Genomic DNA, 20562 nt, shown 5'->3' with positions numbered 1-20562 from the left:
ATGGGCCAAAAGCTGGCAAATGGGACTAGATTAATTTTAGATATTTGGTCAGCATGGAGGAGTTGGACCGAAGGGTCTGTTTCTGTGCTGTACATTTCTATAATACCCTGAAGTTGAGAGTGACCAGATATAAACGCTAGTTAAACAGGAATATAGAATTCGCAAAAAACTGACTTGGTTAAACGCATTTTTTTGCTGATTTACCACATCAAAATAAATTAAGCACAAATAAGCTTGAATAGTCAATTCAATGTATGACAAATTTTGTTGATCACGTACCAAAGAAATTGCCTTAATTAATTCACAGAAAACGACAGAAAGCCCACTGGTTGGCAGGTATCTGTAATATATTAACAGCCTCATGCCCGACCACAAAATTTTGCACGTGCCACTGCATTTCTGTCACAATCTTATTTCAACTTCCCAATATCCATGATCACACTAAGGGGGAAATGTCTATGTCAACGTGTCACGCTGTACCTACAGTGTCACATCAGTGGTGGTGCTGTAGTGTGCTTTCTCTCCCCTTTCAATCACAAAATACTCCTGTGGTCCGGGTAACTCCACCTTCCTGCTTCAAAACTGAAGTAACTTGTTACGATTAGAGCAATGCAAAATCAAAAGTACAAATTAAAGACAGAGTAAAACTTTGAAACAGGAACTAAATTACATATGTATGAAACAAAACGTAGACTGGGTGACCACTTCACAGAAGACCGACATTCCGTTTGCAAAACAGACCCCGAGCTTCCAGCCACTTCAACACACCAACTTGCCCCCTGGCCAATACCTCTGTCTCAGGTTTGCTGCACTGCTCCAGCAAAGGTCAGTGCAGGCTGGAAGGAGAGCATCTCATTTTCCACTTGGGGAACCTGCAGCCTTCTGGACTCAATATCAAGTTCAACAACCTTAGGGCTTGAGCTTCTCCCATGTCCTTACCCCAATCCCCACACACCAGACTTTATTAACGCACGTCTGCTATTACACATACAACCCACTGTTAGCCACTAACTACACACACAACCCACTAACAGTCCTCATTAATAGCTATTCACCTCCCAGCCAGATCATTATTCACTCCCTTGTCTGTCCAAGTGTTCAGCTCACTCTTTGGGCTCTATTCCCACCAATTATTTACACTTTACCCCCTCACCCCATCTTGTCTCGGGCATAAAAACCAACATTTTCTTAGCCACCATCTGTTTTTGTTTCTGATTTCCAGCACCCACAGTCCTTTCAGTCTTTTCACACATGTATGCTCTAGTCCAGGTTGGGACCTTTATTGCATTCTCCTTTATTCATGTACAGCACATAGTCTTGAGTGCTTGGTACACAAGACTGGCTTCAGAAGGAAATCAAGTCTGGGCTGCAGAGCCTGAATCACCATTCAAACACAATTTCTTTTGCTGCTGTACAGTGGGTTGTGCCAATATATAGTCATGTAACCGGATAGGTGGCAACCTCTCAGTGATACGTAGGCGAAGAAGCCTACTTGAAGAATCGAAAAGCAAAATACTGTGGGTGCTAGAAATTTGAAACAAAATCAGAAAGTGCTGGAGAAGCTCAGCATTTGTGGAGAGAGGAAAACAGAGTTAATGTTGGATCCAAAATGACATTCACCTTCCAAGGAACAGTCATATTGCATAGCACTCAAAAGATTAATGCTGCTTTTCTCTCTCCACAGACCTACTGAGTTTTCCTAGCACTTTGTTTTTATTTCTGGTGGAAGGGCTAACCATTCACCTTGAAATCCCTCTGATGTTGATCATATTCAAGTTACAAAATCTACTTGGTCGATTTAGCAAATTAAACAATTTGCTACTAGGCACGAGTAGGTAGTGTCCCTACCTCCTGGACAGAAGTCTCAGGTTGAAGTCCCAGCTGCCTCGGTGGTGAGTCACAGCTTATCTGAACAAGTTGATTTAAGTAACTCCAGTTTTCTCCTTTGGTAAAAATGAAACAAAATCAACCCACATAATTTCTAACAGCAGCTGGACTAAGGGGTGTGATGAAATGTGTGTTTGCAATGCATGAAGACATGGCGATCTGGGCCTGAGTGTGCAGGAGGAGACCCTGAATGCAGACACAGCAAATTCAGCTGATTATGAGATTATTGCTGTAGCAAATTTACTGAAGAGGATATTAGTCTGAAAAAAAACCTACCCCAAGAGGCACAATGATGGTGTTTAGGTTCCACAACAAGAGAAAGACTCGTTTCTGTATCTTTTGGTGTAGCCAGCAGACAGTTTAGCTCAGGGACAAAGCACACAAAGAACCAAAAATATTGTCAGGTATTAAGAGAGCAGTGATTGGATTACAAAACAAGTCAGGCACCTGCTCACTCCTAATCCCCCGATTAAACTCTGCACCAATCACAATGATGCGAACAAATTAGCATTGTTCTGGTTGCTACTTGGCTGCAGGCACTCAGAGATAATGGCTGGTGTCTGCTTTTAAGATGCCAGGTTATTCATGAATTATCTTAATTCAGAGGCAGTCCAGCCTTCCATTCTGACCTCCAGCCAACCTTTCGTCCCTGGCAAGTTAACAACACCCTGCATTTACATTGCACCTTAACAACTGCACAGTATCCACTGCAGTGTTAGTTAACAAACCAAGTCTGATGACGCACTACACAAAGTATGCAGACAGATGACTAAGAACTTTGGGTCAGAGAGTTAGGCATTAAGGAGGACATTCAGAGACACAGCGAGGAGGAGAGATGGTTTGGGGTTCTGGGCCTCAGCATTTGAAAGAATGGCCATAAATGACAGACTCAGAGTCATACAGCACGGAAACAGACCCTTCAGTCCAACCTGTCCATGTCAAACATAATCCGAAACTAAACTAGTCCCATCTGCCTGCTCTTGGCCCAAACGTTACTTATTCACGTACTTATTTAAATGTCTTTTAAACACTAACTGTACCCACATCCACCACATCCTCTGGAAGTTCATTCCACACACAACTGAAAAATTGCCCCTCCTGTCTTTTTTAATTTTTTCTCCTCTCACCTTAAAAATATGCCCCAAGTCTTGAAATTATAATTATTAATTATCATTAAAATCAGCAAGGCCTGTGTGGTTACTCCAGTGATTGCAAAGAGATCAACAATCAGGACCTCACAGAATAGGAGTTCCCTGACTGGGTCTCTGAATCTGGTCCAATCAGGGAGCCGTGGCTGACAGATATAAACAGGTGGGTCAGAGAAACTGACACTCCAAAGAGGTTGTGCCAGAGTAGAGAACTCTCCACTTGTAAATAAAGGGTGGCTTTGTGACAGGATATCAGCCCCTGTGGAGTTATTTCAGTTACTCATGGGAAATGTGAGAGGAGTCCTGGAGAAGACAGGGGCTGATCAGGCCAAGATTTAAACACAGGGAACAGCACTGTAAAATGCTGGACGAGGGAGTCATTGCAGGCCCACAAGGACAGAAATGATGGATGAACAAGGCTTGGTGAGAGCTAGGATTAATGGGAGACAGCAGAATGTGGATGACAAAGGCACTGAGGTACAGCTCCTCATGCTCCGGCAACCTTGTATTCTGAGGGGCGAGCTCTAACCCCATGATGTGCGATTCCATTCTCTACTTAGCTGTCTCCAAATATCTTTAAATAACGGACTATCCGAGCTCCCAACACCATCACCCATTCTTTGCACAGAGTTGCATGTGTACTTTGCCCAGGTTGGAGATTGTAAAAGGAGCGCAGTGAGTGAGCAATTGGACACAACCCAGCCTGCTCCTGTGTTCACTGATCATCACAACATGCTCCTTAAGCTTGGATTGCAATGAGAAGCAGCCAGCTTTGCTGATTTTTACCTTACCCCCTACTCCATGGCTCTTGGGACCTCAGGTCAGTCAGGGCTGGAGTTTGACACAACACGCTACATCTCCTGTCGAACACAGCAGCTTATGGTGCACATCAGCCACACTGCCTGCTGCTTCCATCCAGGTCTTTGTGCTGGCCCTATCCTGGCCTTCTGAGCATTACCAACTTTTTTTCCTCCACCATTGGCGGCTGTGCCTTCAGCTGCCGAGGCCCTGCGTTTGGAATGTCCTCCTTAAAAATATCTGTACCTCTCTCTCCACCTTTACAACACACCTTAGTACCTTATCTCTTTGATAAAGTTTTCGGTCAGTTTATCATCTTATCAGGGTGTTAGCAGATTCTGTCCGCATAGTGCTCCTTTCAAGCACTTTGGGGGGTTTGCAGATATTTTAAGAGCTACAGAAATGCAAGTTGTCATTGTTGCCTGGGTAGCTGAATTCAGTGACACTGGCTCCATGTAAACTAAGTCAGAACGCTCTCTGGACAACCTAATGAGGAGCAGGCAAAGTCAGTCTTGGCTCCAATACCTTTGCCCTCACTGAAAGTAGGGCTGAGACCTTATATGCAGGCAGCGTACAGGGTAGCAGCACTGACGGATCGGTTCTTAACCAAATATCTGCATTTTTAAGGGAGAGGAGTAGTGAAAGGGGAAGACAGCAGGATCAGGGGTGCGGGCTTTTACTGTTCATTCCTATAAAGTGACATTTGTGGTGCAATGAGAAAATAAAGAAGCCTGCAGTTCAGGGCAAGGTTATCCCTATTATCGACTTGCAATACAAAAGCTGAAAGAGTCACAAGATTGGACAGCCGCAGCAAGTCAAAATGACTGCAAGTGAGTCTGCTGTACAACCAGGAACACTGATTCACAAACACATTGCGTCAACAACACAAACTCGTGACTGTTGGACCTTCGAAGCTCTGGACGGAGGGTCACTACCTGATAGAATATGTTGCTTTGATGTCTCTTTTTTGTACAGGGAGGTTTTAAGTACTACCTTATTTAGGCCCTCATGTTCAGGTTTTATACAAATTCTCTTTAAGAGGGGCTTTCTGGAGACTGATGTTCTACTGAATTTCAGGAACTTGGGAATACTAGGAATATCAGCCAGCAAAGACCTTGCAATGAGATGAAGAGCCAAACTCCCAGTGGGTCAACGGAGGGTCACGTTTAGCACGGCCCTCAGAAGCTAAGGTTCAAGGAAGTGCTCTTGGATACAACATAACATAAATTCTTAAGAGCTGCCTCATCAATGCACAATGTGTGTATCTTGGTGGGGCTGGGGGCTGAGAGTAGAGCAAGGCTTTCCCTGTTCATATTATCTGTGGAAATAGATGCAGCAGAGCGTGCATATGTACTTGGGTGCTGGCCTCGCAATCCCTGTGTGAGATGCGGCCTGCCAATAACCTGCTCTGTTTGGGGTCCAGTAGGATGGAAATAAAAATGAGGGGGCTTGAATGGGAGACTAGGCCAAACTCAGCAGTGAAGGAGCTTGCCCCCACCCCGGTGCGGATTCTTAGACCAAGGGGCCTAGCCATTTGTCAAACACAGCCACCTTTGGAGGCACAGAGGTGAAAGTGGAGGCAAAACATCTGACAGGAGATGGCGTAATAATGCCTAGAGTGGGATTTGGAGCACTGCCCAAACATATTAGTACAGATAGCAGGCTACTTGTGAACAGTGTAAGACAGTCTGTGTGGGCTGAGAGTCTATGAGCAACAGTGTTGCTAGGAAGCTCTAATCTAGTACAAGGCAGCCTTGTTAAACCCTTAAGAGTACCCAATGGGCCATGGGGCTAGCAGGGAAAGTGCCATCCTACCCAGAGCTTGTGACCAAACATGGCGCAGTATTGCCAGAATCAAAACAAATATAAAATAAAGCTGCCATTAAATTTTCACAAAAGCATAGCAGTTTTCCCCTCTCCTACTGGCTTCTCTTAAATTGCAACATCAACAAAAAATATCCCTGTTTCATAAATTTAATTCTAAAATAAATAAAATTACAGGCGAGGCCCTAACCAGGGATGTGAAACCAGGTCCAGTCGCTATGCTTCACCTAGGATTGTTTCCAGAATGGCTTTGTGAGTAACACACCTTCCAACTCTTTTTCTCTCAGTGAGTGGAATTCTGAGATGTATATGCAGCAGCAACTTCAAAGCTAATGCATCACCATGCTGACTGCAGCGCACATTAGAGGGAATGTTGTTATGAGTGATTTTAGTTACAAGGTTAGGCTGGTAAAAGGTGAAGTTGCCATAGTCCTACTGGACCATCGGGCTGCTCTCTCATTAGAGGGATGACTGATAGTGGTTTAACCCGAGGGTCACCATGCCTCAGGTGAGGAGAAAGGTTAAGGAGAAGGATCTCTTATGGTAACCTCAGCCGGTGCAGGAATTGACCTCCCATTGTAAGCCAGCCATCCAGCCAACTGAGCTATCCAACATTTTATCATTTCAAAGCTGAATTTCAAGATCAATCTCCCTTGACTCCTCTCAATATGACAGTCCGGAAGCAACGTTCCAAGGCTCAGTAGGCAATCAATAAGGAACCTCAGAGATAAAGTTGAGAGTCATTAATGTACAGGAAAAGTCAACACTGACTGCACTGAGGATACCTAAGTGACCTTCAGGGATGCAGTTTACTCCTGCACCTGGGGCCCATTTCTCATGAACATCAAAATACAAAGAACAATGCAGCACAGGAACAGGCCATTCGGCCCTCAAAACCTGCACTGACACATTTTGCCCTTTCATGCTAAAACTGTCTTCACTTACAGGATCCGTATCCCTCGATTCCCTTCCTATTCGTGTATTCATCCAGGTGCTTCTTGAAAGCTCCATTGTCTCTATTTCCGCTACCACCTCTGACAATGCATTCTAGGCACTCACCACCCTTTGTGCAAAAAACTTGCCTTTTACACCTCTTTTAAAATTCGCTGCCTCCCACACCTTGAACCTTTCTATTTATCTGTTTAGGTTTCCTTGGGTTGGTGAGGTCATTTCCTGTGTTGGTGATGTCATTGTCGTGCACGAGAATTCCTAGAAGCATAGCATTCCAACCAGAACTCCATCAACAAACACATTGATTTGGAGCCCATCTACCACCCTCTGAGAAAAAGAACAGGAAATGACATCACCAACCCAAGGAAACCTAAACAGATAAATAGAAAGCGGGACATAACACCAGCGCTTCACCGGAGGCTCACTGATGACGTTACCTAGAATGGTGATGAAATGTCTGAAAACGAACCTTCCAGCTCAGCGAGCAAACTCACATCCTAATATCTCCATATTATTTCCCGCAACACATCCCTCACACCCCGCCCCCGCCACAACCGCCCAAAGAGGATCCCCCTCGTTCTCACACATCACCCCACCAACCTCCGGATACAACGCATCATCCTCCAACACCTCCGCCATCTACAATCCGACCCCACCACCCAAGACATTTTTCCATCCCCACCCCTGTCTGCTTTCCGGAGAGACCACTCTCTCCGTGACTCCCTTATTCGCTCCACACTGCCCTCCAACCCCACCACGCCTGGCACCTTCCCCTGCAACCGCAGGAAATGCTACACTTGCCCCCACACCTCCTCCCTCAATCCTATCCCAGGCCCCAAGATGACATTCCACATTAAGCAGAGGTTCACCTGCACATCTGCCAATGTGGTATACTGCATCCACTGTACCCAGTGTGGCTTCCTCTACATTGGGGAAACCAAGCGGAGGCTTGGGGACCGCTTTGCAGAACACCTCCGCTCAGTTCGCAACAAACAACTGCACCTCCCAGTCACAAACCATTTCCACTCCCCCTCCCATTCTTTAGATGACATGTCCATCATGGGCCTCCTGCAGTGCCACAATGATGCCACCCGAAGGTTGCAGGAACAGCAACTCATATTCCGCCTGGGAACCCTGCAGCCTAATGGTATCAACGTTGACTTCACCAGTTTCAAAATCTCCCCTTCCCCCACCGCATCCCTAAACCAGCCCAGTTCATCCCCTCCCCCCACTGCACCACACAACCGGCCCAGCTCTTCCCCTCCACCCACTGCATCCCAAAACCAGTCCAACCTGTCTCTGCCTCCCTAACCTGTTCTTCCTCTCACCCATCCCTTCCTCCCACCCCAAGCCGCACCCCCATCTACCTACTAACCTCATCCCACCTACTTGACCTGTCCGTCTTCCCTGGACTGAACTATCCCCTCCCTACCTCCCCACCTATACTCTCTCCACCTATCTTCTTTTCTTTCCATCTTCGGTCCGCCTCCCCCTCTCTCCCTATTTATTCCAGAACCCTCACCCCATCCCGCTCTCTGATGAAGGGTCTAGGCCCAAAATGTCAGCTTTTGTGCTCCTGAGATGCTGCTTGGCCTGCTGTGTTCATCCAGCCTCACATTTTATTATCTCACATCCTAATAAACTTCTATTAGGTCACCCTTCAACCTCATGTGTTCTAGCGAAAACAAACCTAGTCTATCCAACCTTTCTTCATAGCTAAAGTCCCCCATGTTGGTTAAAAACATCCTGGTTAAAAAAGTATCCACATCCTTCTGGTAGTGTAGTGACAAGAACTGTATGCAATATTTCAAGAGTTGCCCGACTAAAGTTCTATAAAGCTACAGCATAACTTGTCTATCCTTATATTCAATGCCCCTTCCAATGAAAGCAAGTATGCCATAAGCCTTTTTTACTGTAGATATACTTGTACTGCTACCTTCAGTGATCTGTATATCTGTACACCCAGATCCTTCTGCATGTCAATATTCCTAAGGGTTCTGCCATTCATTGAATAATTTCCACCTGTATGTGACCTTCCAAAATGCATCACCTCACAGTTGTCTGGATTAAACACTATCTGCCATTTTTCTGTTCCTTCCTCTAACTGATCTATATCCTGCTGTATCCTCTGACAATTCTCCTCACTATCTGCAATTCCACCATCTTCTGCTAACCTACTAGTTGGACCTGCTATGCTTTCCCCCAAACCATTAATGCAGACCACAAACAGAGGTCCCAGCACTGATCCCTATGGAATATCATCAGTCACAAACCTCTATTCTGAAAAGCATCCTTCCACGACTACCTTCTGTCTCCTATGACTAAGTCAGTTCTGTATCTATCTTGCCAGCTCACCCTTGATACCATGTGACTTCACCTTTTGTACCGGCTGCAATGAGGGACCTTGTCAAAGGCTTTACTAAAGTCCACTTAGACAACATCAAGTGCTTTTGCTTTATCAATCATCCTTGTCACCTTCTCAGAAAATGCAATCAAGTTAGTGAGGTATGACCTCTCCTGCAGAAAACCAGGCTGTTGGTCGCTAATAAATTCATTTGCTTCTAAATACATATGGATCTTGTCCCTGAGAATCTTTTCCAATAATTTCCTTAGCACCAATGCAAGACTCACAGGCCTGTAATTGCCAGGATTATCCCTGTTAACCTACTTAAACAATGGGACAACACTGGCTATTCTCTAATCCTTTGGGATCTCACCTGTGGCCAAAGGGGATACAAATATGTCTGTTAATGCTGCAGCAATTTGTTGCCTTGCCTTCCTCAAAATTCTGGTATAGATCCCATCAGGACCCTGGGAAGTTATCTGCATTAATACTTTTTAAGACGCATGATCTTTCTTCCTTTTTAATCACAATTTGACTAAGAAACTCGACACTCCTTTCTCTGACATCAACCTCCACCAATTCCTTCACTTTAGTTAATACCAACACAAAGTATTCATTTAGGACCTCACCTACCTCTTCCGGCTCCAAACACAGATTTCCCTCCTTTGCCCTTGAGCAAGCCAGCCCTTTCCCTGGCTATCCTCTTGCTTTCATATATGTATAAAAAACCTTGCGATTCTCCTCAATCCTGTTTGCTAGTGACTTTTCATGACGATGTTCGATAGAAAAGAATGGGATAATCCAGAAGCAACAGCAGGTGAAATGTCACCTCTACAGGGTTGGCCTCAATGACAGGTCCTCTCTATCCAGACACAATACCTAGCGAAACTGCGACAGATGTGTCCAACATCAGCTAAGAGCAATGTAAGGCACTTGGTTGAATCAGAAAGCAGGCTGACTTCAGTCACATGCAGATGCCAAAAACGGAATGAAATTCTACAATGCTCAGAAATCCACCTTTGGGCCCAGTCCACTAGTTCATCATCTATTTGGTCAACACTGCTCAAATTCTGGGATGATAAGCAGAGCTTGTTTACCACCTCTTTGTTCAGTCTACGTTTTTAATAAAGAACCAAACAACAGCTGCCATCGACTGCTCTTGCAACAACCCTCCCAAATTGTGAGAAATAACTAACACAATCAAACTCCTGTCCAGTGGAGGAGCTAATGCTATCCCAGTTGAGGTCTAAAGGCTAGAGGTCAATGCCTGGTCAAGAAGACTACTGAACTCTTTCAGTCTGGGAGCATGAAATCCATTTGGCGAGTACACAAAGATGCCTCAATCGTCTATCAGTACAAGCAGCGAGGAACTCCCAATCTTGTGACAATCATTGAGGAAATCTCACTGCTCTCCATCACTGGCAAGATCATCCAGAAACTTCCTGAACCAGTTACTGCAACATCTTAGCTAAGAGTGGGAACGAGACCTGACTGGGTTGCTCTACAGAGAACTAGCATGGACATGATGGGCTGAACGGCTTCCTCCTATGCCCATAACGACTCCGCAGGATCTGCAGGAACAGCCTTAAATCTTCTTTGGAGTCCCTTTATGTCAATAATCTTGGCGTCTTTGCAGCCTTTGCCGATCTCTGCCAATAACATTCGGGGCCCAGGGCAAGGGGTGAAGTAGAACTGGGGAGTGCAAAGGTTTGTTCTGAGGATAGTTTTACTCTACTGATGAGATTACGTTATGAACAAAGCTTATGGATCAGACTGCCTGGCACATCTTCAACATTATGGTGACTTTCTTGGAGTCCGAGTCTCAAATTCGCTATAGTGCACAAAACTAGTTGGACCCAGGACACACTATACATCCTAGTCATGCAAGCTCAGAGTTTAAGATCATAGAATCAGAGAATACAGAAGTGGCCCTTCTGCCATTGAGTCTGTACCATCAAAAACACACTACTACGCACGCTAGTCCCATTTTCCCACACTAGGCCCATAGCCTTGGATGTTAAGTCACTTAAAGCAGTTATGCAAGTTCTTTTTAAAGATTGTCAGGTTATGCACTCCAACTACCCTCCCAGGTAGAAGCTTCCAGACCCTCCAGTAGCTGTTCCCAGTCGACTATGGCCAGGTCCTGCCTTATTCTAATAAAATCTGCCTTCCCCCGCAATCCAGATCCCTTTTCCTTTTGCAGACCATCTTTCTTCTTGTTCATGACATTTTTTAAAATATACAGTGTTGTTGCTGCTATCACTAAAATGCTCCCCCACTATCACTTCATACTCCAGTCTGGCTTCATTTCCAGAATTCAATCCAGTGCTGTACAAAGCCTAATAGGACCATCTATAGGTTGACATAAAAGGTCTCCTGGATACATTAAGAAATTTGTCCCCTCTAAACTTAACTTGCAATTATCCCTTGTAGTATAGGTGTAGTTGAAATCCTTCAATACAGTTACCCGCTTATTATTTTTCAATGCCTTAATGAATTAACTACATACCTGTTCCTCAATTGCCTGACTGTTTATAACGCACTCCTAACAGTGTGACTGCACCATTTTTATTCTTAGGTTCTACCCACAGAGCCTCATTTGAAGACCCTTCCCAGGCGTCACCCCTCATTACTGCAGTAGGTAACTCTCTAACTAATAATGTGATTCCGCCTCCACTTTTGTGCCCTCCCACTCCAGCCTGAAGACCCTATACCAGGCAACATCGCCAGCCTTGTCCCTTCCTCAGCCACGTCTGTGTGATGGCCACAACATCGTAGCTCCATGTCTCAATCCACACTCTTAACTCATTTGTCTCACCGATAATAGTCCCTGCATTAAAGTAGAGAATATTCAGCCTCACCTTACTCCCTTGGGGTACAACATGGCTGAACTTGTTCTGCCTTGGGAACCTTTTCTAAGTGTCTATAGAACTAATAGCATATCATGCTCCCAATGAAATAGTTTAACCTCCTCCCAGCAGCACGAACAAGCTCTCCCACTTGGATGTTAGGACCATTCTGGTTCAAGTGCAGACTGTCCCGTTTGTAGAGGTCCCACCTTCTCCAGAAATAGTCCCGGTGATCCAACAGTCTAAAATCCTGCCTCCTGCACCACCCCTCGAGGGAATGGAATACGTGCAGCAAATTTCACAACTTCTAAAATCACTTCACATCCAGATAGTGCATCACTGCTTTAAGAAGGAAAAATGACAGCAAATTTTGCATATGGCCAAAGATCCCACACGCAGCAAGGCACTAATGACGAAATAACTTCATTTACTGATTTTGGGAGAAAATGGCCAGAGAGATCTCTTCAAAATTCTTCTTCAGTTCTCTGCCATGGCTGACCCAGACAGTCAGTCACGTCACGTTCACCTCAGGTAGAGCAGAGGCAGGTCTTGAATCCATTGAACTCCCTGCTGTTGACATCAATCTGATCCACACCAGCTAACTGACTGCCGCACCCAACTCCCAAGGAGTCAGAGTTGCTGCAAGGAGATAAAGTTTCACTTCCTTCTGTGTTCTAGAGCTCTGGCAGATGAATCTAGAGGCAGGGACTCTACCTACTTCATCAAAACAAGGCCCTGGAATCTTCTATCTCCACCTGACAGGGCAGGTGGATTAACATCTCCTCTGAAAGACAGTGGGCTGAGTGCACAGCACAGGCTCATTAACAGGGATTTTATGCTCCAGTTCCTTGCGCGCAGGGTTTGAACTCACGACCTTCTAACTCCAAAGGTAAGTGTGCTACCCACTAAGCCAAGGCTGACAATCAGGCTGAGTTGGGGAGGGGCTAAATCCATCAACCTCATGCTGGGCTGCAAGAATGCAGTACTTTTCAACATGCCAGTGGAAGTAAGTGTTCGTTTGTCTTAACGACATGTCTCATACTGATCAGCTTAACAGTTTTGTTGGCTTGTTAACTATCCTTCAGGAGTACTCATGAGGAAACAGACTGCTGAAATTGTTCTCTAGGTCCTCTATCAGCATCAATACACTTAGCAGGAAGCTAGATAAGTAGATGAGAGAGAAAGGAATGAAGGCTGTCTGGATAAGGTGCAAGGTGGCAGATAGTATGCATACGGCATTGAAGCTGGCTCTTAACTGGTCATCCATCAGGCACTCTGACCCATGGGCAACAGAACTGTATCACCCACAATCTGTAATCTCACAGCCCAGCATAGCCTTTTCTCCATTAGCCTTATATGCCTTGGCATTTTAAGTGTATGGATCAAGTGATGGGCTATGGGATTAGAATAGTTGGGTGCTTGTTTGTGGCCAGCACGGGCTTGATGGACCGAAGGGCCTTTTTCTATGCTGAGGACCTATAACTCTACCACTGACTTCCAACTCCAGAATTCGCTGCCATGCAAGGACCTTAGAGGCCCATACAGTCAGAAAGAAAAGTAGAAGTGTGCTGTCCTCTGCCAGAAATTCAAATGGACTTGCCAAGTAAACATAGTGGCTACAACAGCAGGTCAAAAGCCAGGGATATTGTGGCAAGTAACTCACCCCCCACTGTCTACACAGCATGAGTCAGGAGTGTGATGGAATACTCCCCACTTGCCTTGGTGAGTGCAACTCCAACAACACTCAGGGAGTTTGACACTATCCGGGACAAAGCAGCCCGCTTGATTGGCACCACATCCGCAAGCATCCACTCCCCCGCCCCACCACCAACACTCAGTAGCTGCAGTGTGTACCATCTACAAGATGCATTGCAGAAATTCACCAAGATCCTCGCGCAGTACCTTCCAAACCCACGACCACTTCTATCTAGAAGGCAATAGATACACGGGAACTCCATTGCCTGCAAGTTCCCCTCCAAGCCATTCACCATCCTGACTTGAAAATACATCGCCATTCCTTTACTGTGGGCGAGTCACTATCTTCAAATTCCCTCCCCAAGGGCATTGTGGATCACTTGGACTGCAGGGGTTCAAGAAGGCAGCTCACCACCATCTTCTCAAGGGGCAAGTAGACCAGCCAGCAACACGTCATGAGTGAATAAACAAAAGGTAAAACTCGGCACTGTACATCAAAAAGAATCCATCAGCTGCAAAGTGTTCTGGGACATCCAAGGTCAAGCTTAGGAAGATGATGATGCAACTAGATGAGGAGCAATTGAAGATCTAGCAACAGTATTTGGCAGTTTTTCTGATGAGAGAAGAGCACAGAGTATGGCAGAGGCCAGCGCACAAAGGTCTCCTTTAGGAAATGTTCATCTGACTTTAAAGTACAGCTTACATTGCATTGTAAAACCCAACGTGGTTCATGGATGCCCTTCATGGGAACAGACTGGTCTGCCCTTCTCTTTGATCCACATCAAGTGGTTGACTGTTCACACCCAGTGTGTCACCCAGCTCAGCAATCAGGGAGAACTATTGCAGGGGCCACCATAGTATGGGCAGGAATAAGCAGTAAATTCAAATAGCAGGAACACGCCTTGTGAAAACCTCTCTGAATTTCCTCACATATTCTCCCCCCAGGCAAAATCCCTTCTGCATGGGACATAGTCAGGCTACCCTATGCAGTGCTAATATAAATTTAGGACTACAACGCTTGTTGGAGGAGTGTGGGGTAATTACAGAAAGGCATGACTCAGGTCTGAGAGAAGTACGTTGAACATTGTCAGCCAGCACCTTCACTTAATTAATGTACAAGTCAATTCCAAGTGAATACGTGTTGTGCAATAGCTAGTCAGTGTCAACTTCTACATACCTAATGTCTCTCAACTATATTACACTGTCATCTACACTAACCAGATACAAGGACCACATTGTGACTGGGACCTCAGAAATGCACAATAGTGGGCGGGTGAGATCTCTACAGTGAATGGTGATAAACACCCAGCCATTTAATTCTGGATTCTACTGCTTTGATTGAGGAACTCGAAACTGCATTTGAGCACTAAGTATAGGTTATAGGTCTGTCGTTACGTTTGTCAGCTGTAGCTGTGGGAAGCACTCGCGTCTCTGAGTCAGAAGGCTGTGGGTTCAAGTCCCATTCCAAAAACTTGAGACCATCAGCTTGTTTGACTCTCCCTGTGAAGTACATCAGGCATTCAATTTCCTGGTCATTTATTGTATATGATCAGCTGTTTTTGACTTACGTTTCAGAGGGATCTAACAACGTGCTATCCAAATAAAAGCCTCGCTTCCCTCTAAATAATCTTGACAGTATTCAAGGGCTTACACGTTCATGTTAAATAAATGCATCCTGTGTTTGTCTCAATATATGCTTGGTGGAGGTCCGAAAACAAAGAACTGATACTACACTTTCATTAGGTGAAAGCATTCTAAGGCAGTATTCAGCCAATGAACCACTTCTAGAAGCATAGCAGCTGTATGGAAACACAGCAGCTTCTCAGCAAAGAAATAACAATTAGAATTTAAATGTAACTTTTCCCAATCTACAGTTTTAAAAACATACTTCAGTTGGACTTATTCTAATTGAATAGTCCATCTGAAGACAAGAAAGTTATGGATACAGGGGCATGAGGTGCTTTGCAGCAAACTGCCAAATATGACAAATGTCCAGGTGCATGACCCACAACCATTTAATGCTTCTTAAACTTTTATGATATTTCAGCAATGCTGGCAGGGCAGCATTTACTGCCAATCCCTAATGATGATGAATCACCTTCTTGAACTGATGCAGTCCATATAGAGCCATAGAGTCATAGAGAACAGAAACAGAACCTTTGATCCAACCAGTCCATGCCGACCATAATTCCAAACTAAACTAGTCTCACCTGCCTACACTTGGCCCATATCCCTTCAAACACACTTCATTCACGTACCTATCTGAATGCCTCAAACATTGTAATTGTACCCGCATTCACCTCTTCGACTGTAAGATCACTCCACAGACGAACCACACTGTCTAAAAAACACATGCTGTTAGTACATCATTGTGCTATTATGAAGGGAATTCCAGGATTCTCAGCCATTGACAGTGGATGAACAGCCACATAGTTCCCAGATGGACTGACGTCTGGCTTGGAGGGATGTAACCAGCAAGTGTTTGTGCGTTTTCCACTCTTGTCCTTCTAGGTGTTAGAGGCTGCTGGCTGAGAAGTTGCTGTCAGGGGAGTTTTGGCAAGTTTCTGCAGTGCGCCTTGTAGATGGTACACATTGCTGCCACTGTGTGTCGGCTGGTTGAAGGAGTGAACATTGAAGATGGAGAATGGGATGCTGGTTAAGTGAGCAGCTTTGTCCTAGATGGTACGAAGCCTCTGCAGTGCTGTTGGAGCCCTCTCCTATTGGTTGCGCTTAATTGTCAACTGTAAATTCGCGACTGGATGTGGCAGGGCTATGAAGTTTTGATGTGCTCCGTTGGTTGTGGAATAACTTGGATCTGTTGCACGGTGCATCCACTGTCTACTGTTCATATTGTGCTGTAGTGTAACTCCATCGGGCTGATGCCTAATTTCTAGGTATACCTGGCACTTCTTGTGACATGCTGCAGTACACCCATCATTGAACCGGGTTGATGCCCCAGCTTAATGGTAATAGGTATGGCAAGCTATGAGGTTACAGACTATGTGTGAATACAATTCTACTCCTGCTGATGGCCCACAGCACCTCACAGATCCCTGTTTTTAGCCACAAGATTTGTTCAACACGTATCTCATTTAACATACTGCCACACAACACAATACAGGGTATCCTCAATGTGAAGATGGGGGCTTTGTCTTTACAAGATTGTGCAGTGATCATCCGTAGCTATACAAAATAGACAGATCCATCTGTGACAGGTACACTGGTGAGAACAAGGGCTAGTCTGTTTTTCTTACTGGTTGGATCCTATACCACCCTGTCACAGCCACACTCATGGCCCTTTAAGAACCAGTAGAACTAGTCTGCTCTTGGTGACAGACACTGAAGACCCCTACCCAAAGGGGTACTCTGTGCCCTTGCCATTCTCAGTGCTTCCTTCAACTAATGTTCAGTTTGGAGGAGCACTGATTCACCAGCTCAGGGGAAAGAAGGGGTGCCCTAAGTGACAATTAACAAGAATTTTCTTCACCTTTGTTGGACCTTATGCTCATCACAGAATCCCTAGAGGGCAGAAACAGGCCCTTCGGCCCAACAAGTCTACATTGACCCCCAGAGAATCCCACCCAGACCCATCCCTCCTATAACCCATCTCATTTACATATCCTTGAACACTATGGCACAATTTAGCATGGCCAATCCAGTAGCCTGCACATCTTTGGGCTGTGGGAGGAAACCGGGGCACCTGGAGGAGACCCACGCAAACACAGGGAGAATGTGCAAACTCCACACAGTCGCCCGAGGGTGGAATTGAACCCAGGTTCCTGGTGCTGAGAGACAGCAGTGCTAACCACTGAACCACCATGCCTATGACACTTCATTAAGATCCGTCATCAGTGTTGATCATAACTCCCTCCTGAATGTATACCACAGTACCACCTCCAGCGGGTGTGTTCTGCCCACTAGACAGGATATCCCTAGGGATAATGAAGGTGGCGCGTGGGCTACTGCCTGTAAATTATGATTTGGTGAGCATGACTTTTGTGAGCATGTTGCATAACCTGACTGTGAGACAGCAATTTTGGCACAAGCCTCTGGTTTTTTTTAAAAAAAAGAGGGTGGAGGCAGAAATGTGGGTCATCCACGGTCTTCTTGATTAGAGGAGCAGGCTTGAAGAGCCTGTTCCTCCTCCTAATTCATATGTTTGCATGCATGCTTGCACAAAAGTAAGTCCTGAAATAGTCTACTGTCTTTCCTCACCAGGTTTGTGCATAACGTGCACTCCCCTGTATCCATCCACTGTAATATGGAGCTGTGCAGAGAAACAAGACACTGGGGAAGACCTGAATCCCCGAATCCCCACTCACCGAACCCACAAAGTGAGATATTTCTAAAGCAGACAGAGGATACAGAGGTAACATGTCTGACCAACCACTGCAGTGAAAGACTTTGACGGAGATGTGGAGATGGTTACCATGTAGCAAGGTGACTGGATAGTGAGCCAGAGCCCCAAGGGGACATGTCGCAACTAGTGGAGCTTAAATTAGATTCAATTCCAGATTTTTATGATAAAATGTGCTACTCTCAGTAACGGTGGCAAGAAACCAGCCGTGATTGTTTTCAAAACAAAACCCATCCTGTTCACTTTACAGAAAGAAATCTGCCGTCCTTACACGTGACTCCAGACCCACAGTCATCTTAGCTTGCCCTCTGAAATGGATGAGCAAGCCATGCAGATTAATTACGGAGGGTCAACAAATACTTGGTTTGTCAGTGACACCCAGATTCTTTGAAAGAACATTTTTTGGAATAAAAAAAATCACAAGGCCAATTCATTCAGGGAATGAAAATGCACTTCAGCTAATGCAATGCAAGGGGCTGTCAAATTGGTACCGGTTACAAGAGTTGTACAGAAAATGTAAAACAGGATTCATAATCTACAAAATACTTGGTCGGTCTGGGCTCTGTCCTTTTAAAGATCCTCTTCCCCTTAACTGCGGCACCAATTGTTCCTTTGATTTATCTTGCTCCTAATTTCTCAAGTGTTCCTTAACCCTCCCTCCCTCTCTAGCACTCTTCAAAATCTTTAAGACCCAACTCAGAACTCTCCTCTTCGAACTTTTAGCTGCCTATTACTGCCTCTCTGTTTCCCTGAATGGGAAGAGTGGGAAAGGGGTGGGTGTTTGAGACATATTCAGGTATGAATGGATAACGTACCTGTGAGAAGTGTTCTCCCACTGGCAACGACACAGCAGCCAGCTCAGAGCAAAAGGGCCCTCCCCTACAAACATCCATCATCCTGCCTATTTGGTCAGATGAAAAGCCACACCTCGCAGAGTGACCTCTGAAGTGTGGTACTTACTACATCCTAGTGCAGTCTACCATCCATCAGCCCCTTGGCGTAGGTCAGACCTGATTACTGAGAACTCAGCTCACAGCAAGCCAAATCTGTTCCGAGTAATATTTCAATGCATCCAAACTATGTTCCCCTCTGTGACAATGATTACTGATGTTTGTTCCGCAACAGCTAGCAGCATCCCTACTGCAGTCACCTGCTATTCAAACTGGAATGTCAAACACAAAGGAAAAAAAAGACATTTCCATTTCTCTAGCACCCATCCTGACTTCAGGCTGCCCCAAACAGCCTTACAGGCATTGATGTAATTTGGAAGCGAGCTTCCACTGTAATGTGCTAATGACAGATTATCTGTTTTACTGATGATGGCTAAGGGACAAAATGCCAGTCAGGACACAGGGAGTATATGAATATGAAGGTTTTAGAGGGATGCAATCCTGGAAAATGGGGCTAGATTAATTTAGGACCTGTGGTCAGCATGGATGAGTTGGACTGAAGGGTCTGTTTCCATGCTGTACAAATCTATGAAAGTCCCCTTGCTCTTCTTCATAATACAAAATACTTACAATGGCAAAAAGTGGAAAGGCAGCAACATCCGAGTGCATGCCGTGCACCTTCTATAATCCTTTATTATTTCCAATAAGCCCTCCTGAGTTTCTCCAGCAATTTCCATTTTTATTTCAGATCTCCAGAATCCACAGTCCTTTGTTTTATCCTGTAATACTTTCCTTATCACACTTTGATATCACCTTTATTGACAGGGCAGAGCACCATGCATAGAACATAGAACATAGAACAGTACAGCACAGAACAGGCCCTTCAGCCCACAATGTTGTGCCGACCATTGATCCTCATGTATGCACCCTCAAATATCTGTGACCATATGCATGTCCAGCAGTCTCTTAAATGACCCCAACGACCTTGCTTCCACAACTGCTGCTGGCAACGCATTCCATGCTCTCACAACTCTCTGTGTAAAGAACCCGCCTCTGACATCCCCTCTATACTTTCCTCCAACCAGCTTAAAACTATGACCCCTCGTGTTAGCCATTTCTGCCCTGGGAAACAGTCTCTGGCTATCAACACTATCTATGCCTCTCATTATCTTGTATACCTTAATTTGGTCCCCATTCCTCCTCCTTTTCTCCAATGAAAAAAGTCCGAGCTCAGTCAACCTCTCTTCATAAGATAAGCCCTCCAGTCCAGGCAGCATCCTCGTAAACCTCCTCTGAACCCTCTCCAAAGCATCCACATCTTTCCTATAATAGGGTGACCAGAACTGGACGCAGTATTCCAAGTGCGGTCTAACCAAAGTTTTATAGAGCTGCAACAAGATCTCACGACTCTTAAACTCAATCCCCCTGTTAATGAAAGCCAAAACACCATATGCTTTCTTAACAACCCTGTCCACTTGGGTGGCCATTTTAAGGGATCTATGTATCTGCACACCAAGATCCCTCTGTTCCTCCACGCTGTCAAGAATCCTATCCTTAATCCTGTACTCAGCTTTCAAATTCGACCTTCCAAAATGCATCACCTCGCATTTATCCAGGTTGAACTCCATCTGCCACCTCTCAGCCCATCTCTGCATCCTGTCAATGTCCCGCTGCAGCCTACAACAGCCCTCTATACGGTCAACGACACCTCCAACCTTTGTGTTGTCTGCAAACTTGCTGACCCATCCTTCAATCCCCTCATCCAAGTCATTAATAAAAATTACAAACAGTAGAGGCCCAAGGACAGAGCCCTGTGGAA

At 45.3% G+C, this 20562-nt stretch overlaps 1 protein-coding gene across 8 annotated transcripts in view; it reads right to left on the bottom strand.

The window, feature by feature from the left end:
* Positions 1 to 20562, bottom strand: part of LOC125456310 (retinoic acid receptor RXR-gamma-A-like) — a 174430-nt gene that overhangs the window by 64199 nt on the left and 89669 nt on the right. Inside the window, exon 1 of one of the 8 annotated variants that reach the window (XM_059647722.1) lies at positions 2164 to 2251. The exons of the other annotated variants lie outside the window; for them this stretch is intronic. The gene's annotated coding sequence lies outside the window, so the exon portion shown is untranslated. Of the gene's footprint in view, positions 1 to 2163; positions 2252 to 20562 lie in introns of those variants that run through there. 8 annotated transcript variants of the gene reach the window in all.

Source organism: Stegostoma tigrinum, chromosome 8 (assembly GCF_030684315.1).
Source record: "Stegostoma tigrinum isolate sSteTig4 chromosome 8, sSteTig4.hap1, whole genome shotgun sequence".
NCBI lineage: Eukaryota > Metazoa > Chordata > Chondrichthyes > Orectolobiformes > Stegostomatidae > Stegostoma > Stegostoma tigrinum.
The sequence above is the reverse complement of the archived record's forward strand: the minus strand, read 5'-3'. Positions and strand labels throughout refer to the sequence as shown.